The sequence below is a fragment of the Leopardus geoffroyi genome, chromosome X (genome assembly GCF_018350155.1).
Source record: "Leopardus geoffroyi isolate Oge1 chromosome X, O.geoffroyi_Oge1_pat1.0, whole genome shotgun sequence".
NCBI classification, from domain to species: domain Eukaryota; kingdom Metazoa; phylum Chordata; class Mammalia; order Carnivora; family Felidae; genus Leopardus; species Leopardus geoffroyi.
The window spans coordinates 122,322,018-122,327,164 of NC_059343.1; positions in this window are offsets into that span (position 1 = coordinate 122,322,018).

The following is a 5,147-nucleotide window of genomic DNA, read 5'->3' on the forward strand; positions in this document are numbered from 1 at the left end:
AAGCCTGCTCTCTGGGACCTCAAATTCTAGGAGTTACAATCCCCTTTTGGGGCCCAGACCTCTTCTGTCAGCTCTTTTCTTCAGTAGTCCCACCCTAGCCCACCTTTTCCTTCCTTTGGTCTTCTCAGCCCTTCCTCTTTGCCTTTGGGAACTCTCATTTCATTGTTAAGCAGCTTCCTTATAATCTCAGTATAAGGCAACCACCTCTTGCCTTGCTTTGATTGAAGGTTGTATTTCTGAGGGTAGCCTTTTTTTTTTTTTTTGCAACCCTCTCAAGCAGAACCGATGCCCCCATGCCCCTAGCCTGTAATGGGTCTCAAGGAGTGGCTGCCATTCTGCTGGCTTTGTGTGGCTGTTTCAGACCATTATTACACAACTTTTATTCAACTGCCCCTCTTCCCATACTATCAAGTTAGACCATCTCCCTTTCATTAACCCAAAGAGGGAACACAGGAGGAGGAACAGGTTTGGAAGGGAAGATTTTGACTTCAGAAGTACTGGTGGGGAGTATGGCTGGGACATCCAGGTGGGAGATGTCCAGCGAGATATTGGAATGAAGCTTCCAGGGGTCTTTGTAAGCAAGAAACTTTGTGGGATTTTCCTGGAATCAGTATAGGGGTTCATTTCCTCTTTCTACTTCTTTTCTACCCTCTTTTCTAGCACTGGATAAGTAAAAGGCAATGGTCTACCAGAGATAAGACAAGATGTTCTTTTATCTTACAAATCATCAAATTAAAATGAATTTATATTTAATGTAGTTTCAGTAATATATATTTCATTTTCACTTCAAAAATTGAGGATCCAGTGGTGTATGGCATACAGTTGTGGTTTGCATTCAAATGGTGTCTCAGAATCATTGGAGGCACATATAAAAACAACTCACATATTTGACAAAATATTCCCAGCATTCACAAGAATTCAGTTAACCAAAAAAATCCCTTTCTGACCATTCTGATTGATTAAAGTACACTTTAACGTATAGGTCCAGGACAGCAAAATAAAAGCCCTCACTTTGGCAAACTTGATCTCTTTCCCCACAAGTAACAGGAAGGAAGAGAGGGAATCACAACCTCCACTGAGATCTATCTCCTTTTCTACATGGCACAAGCCCATCCTGAGAACGCATACCACAGTCCGGTACATGTACTTTAGCAACTCACCTCTTGTTTTTCCCTGGAGCACACTGGTTGACATTGGAACACCAAGAACTCGTTGATAGATTTCTTAAGAAGGAAATCCTCTCCTAACAGCTTTATTGTCCCGATCCTACCTATTACTGTCTAAATGCTTTCAAATTCTGAAAGAGCAAGGCAAGAACATGATACAGTTATCAGTCCAAGTACTTCCAATGCACTATTCTGTCACCAAAGTGGTTTTTATTGTTCTTTTATCAGCAATCTAGATTTTATAAAGTGTGTGCTGTATTAACAATAGACCAGGTTGATGAGTCACTTTGCTATCAATCAATTTACTGAGCAATCATCATTAAAAACCACTTAATCTTCACTGTGACAGCTTGTGATAACACCTGGAGAACTTCCATGATTAATTTACAGTTGGCAATCCATAGACATCAAACAGATAGCGCATATAGTAATATTTGCCACAGTTAATGCAAAAAGTGAAGGCAGCAAAACGGTTTCATTATGATGTGGAAATGCACCTTTTTAGGGAGAAATAAATATCTGAAGTGCATTTATGTATCTATCTCATATGTAATTCTCCGTAAATCTTTTGGGTTGTGCATGCCATTCAGCCTTACACAGCATTATGAATATTTAGCCAAATCCTAAAAAATTTTGACCCCATTTTACAGGTAGAGAAATCAAGGCATAGAAAAAAGTTTGTCAACATCCTATAAATAAAGTAGCACATAATTCTACATCTCTGATTCTAAGCAACTTCTGAGTGGTATTGATGTGATAGAAATATAAACAGGCAACAGTAGTAAAGGTTTGGAGGAAACCTGCAGACATTTTATTTTTCATTTCTTTTGCCTAAATCTAGTAGGACGAGACGCAGTATAAAATAGTGGTTAAGAACAGGCCTCTAGCATGACACTGTCTGGGTTCAGATCTTGGCTCTAACATTTCCTAGTTGTGTGGTATTTGATGAGTAGCTTTAATTTCTATGTGCTTTAATTTTCTCATCTGTAACAATAGGGACGATGATGATAATGGTAGTACCTGCATCACTGGATTGCTAAGAACATTAAACAGTCAATATTTAAGGTGCGTAGAACAGTGTGTGGCACATGGTAAGTGGTATATAAGTATTAGCCTATATATACGTGTGTGTGTGTATATATGTATATATATATATATAACGATTTTGCAGATCCCTTAACTCATTGGTTAAGTGTCTACTGACTGACTTGTGTAGCATGTCTAAACTGACTTTATTGGTTTTTTTGCATTGTTCCATCCAGAATAGATAGCCAATCTCAGTTCTATGTAGTCCTCCTTCATTCTCTACTTTTTGTTTTTTTCAGTAAGCTCTATGCCAGAGCCATGCGTGGGGCTTGAACTCACAACCCTGAGATTAAGACCTGAGCAGAAATCTAGAGTCAGATGCTTAACTCAATGAGCCACCCAAGCACCCTGCTCATATTTTCTTATAACTGAATCACCTCTTTCAGGTGCCCCTAACTCTATCAGGAACTATTTTGCCCATTGATGAGTATGACTCTGGATGTCTTCTATTATTTTTATTTTGATTTTTTGGATGCCTTTTATAATGGAATAATGGTTTCCTAAGTTTGTTTGTTTGTTTGTTTAAAAGGCTCATGAGAGATCGCCTAAAGCAGTGTTCTCAAAATGTGGTGCGCATTAGACTCACCAATGGCTCTTACTACAAATAAGGATACTTTAGCCTCACCCTGAAGATTCTGATTCAGTAGGCCTATTGGGGGACTCTGACAGCTATATTTTTTAAAACCCTTACAGGTGATTCTCAAAGCAGAAGGGGTGGGAGGCACTAGGGCCTATACTTCCCTGTAGACAGAACCAGCTAGATATATTGGGTTCAAATACTCAAGAGACTCCTTAATGGGAAGCTAGAGCTTATGCAGTCAGGTGTTATAGTCCTGCATTCTCAAGGGGCTGTGTTATTAGTATCATCACCATTAATGATATTTACAATAGAATCATAAAGTTAACACGTATGTAGCACCTAATTATCAGGCAATGTTCTAAATACATTATATTGGCATACATATATCAAGGTATTTAATCTCCATAACCCTATGAGGTAGAGGCTACCCATCTTATCTTATCCAACAGAACTGCCTACCATCCTTGTTTTCAGAAACAAAAACTGAGATACAGAGAGGATACTAGCTAACCATATTGACCACTTACCCGTTGCCAGGTTCTGGGCTCAGTAATTCTTTCACATGGATCTAATCCTCACAACACGTGACTTCAGTGAAGTGAGTTCTCTTCCAAAGTTCCTGCTGGTGGGTGACAGCACCAGAACAGGAGCCCAGGTTTTCACTGATCTCAAAGTCTATGAGCCTTAGTTGTCAAGCTAGGCTATCAGCTTTTTCTTTTAATAACATGGAGAATAATGAGTGTATAACCGTCACTGATTTGTAGACCCTTTTATGATGAGATAAAGGAGTTGGGAAACATGTCATTTTTTGAAAAGCCTTTGGAAGCCTGGTCTTGAAGAAAGTGGAAGGAGTTTCATTCAATATATTCTGGAGACAGGTTTCCCTAAGCGTGAGTCCAATAACTTCAGGCGGGAACCTCTATCATACCTTCTTCAAAGGAGTCTTTACAGAAATGTTCGTGAAGCCCTAGGTTTTTCAGAGAATGAAACTGAAGGGGAGGAGTTAATCAGAGGGGCTTCTTGGGTGAAAATTTTCACTTCTTCCTAAGTCTTGCAAACGTTCTGCGACAAGCCCCAGAGCACATGAGAAAAGGTGTTTGTGATGCATCTGAGTGTGAAAGGCAATGCATTTGGGTAACAAAATATTGGAATTTAGGGGAATATTTTTGATGTATTAAGGAGACAGATAACCCTTGAACTTGGAACTGGGGATTTGGAAATCTGTCCACGATGCACTAGTTGGGAGGTTTAGTGAAATTTTGACTTTCTCATCTAGGACTCGTGTGATCCTAGAGACAAGAAACTTCTTGCTGTAGTTCTTTGAGTGCCTAGGAGACTAAGCATATGTTTCTCTTGGGAAGTTTTCGATTGTCCCTGCTCTTCGTGTACAGCTGCATTTTGGAACTGAATGGGATTCTACAGACTCAGAAACGAAAACCAATTTCTTTGGGGGTGTATTTCCTGTCCTTCACTACAAATAATATAATAAAGCACAAGCGACGTTAATAAGAAGCAACAATAGATAAATAGATAGGTGGAACAGTATACAAGAAACAATCTACCAATGCCTAGCAAAAATACAGATATAAGTAAATAAATAAGGTAGCAAAGGCCTTGTCCATCTTTGGTGACAGAGATGGGTTCCTTTGCAGGAAAGAGTATGGTGTTTTGGGGAGAGGGTAGAGTTCCTACTCCAAGTGTGACCTGCAGACCAGGCACATGGACCTTACCTGGGAGCTTGTTAAAATGCAGAATCTCAGGCTCTATCCTAGATCTATTGAATCAACATCTGCATTTTAACGAACTCAGCAGATGGTTTGTTCTTACTTGAAGCTTTGGGAAGTGCTGGGGTGGAAGAGGTACGTAAGGTCTCTCTTACGTTTGCTGCTTCATTTTTGTGTTTCCTCAATGGGGAAAATCGTTTTTGTGTGGGGGAGGGGAAATGAACCGCTTGAGTGGTGAATGTAGAGACCAACCTTGGAAAAAGCATAGAAGCATATTACTGTCTCCTTCTCTGGTCCTGACAGTGAAAGAAAAACCAAGCAATGGCTGGGCCTTTCCATTTACATTACTCTACATATTGTAACTAGGAACACAAAAAATCATTACCCCATTCTCCATACACATCTATGGGCGAGGTTTGGTGCATGTGACAATTACTTGGTTGTGACACTTTTGTTCATGGCTGAAAAGTACCGAGAAGCATCCCTAAATTGGCTTCAAACTTGAGGTAGGTGAGGAACTGCTGGGGGAAGTTAAATGAAGTTGGTAAAGAATCATTCTGACGGGATGGGTGTTAAGACCAACTACCTGTG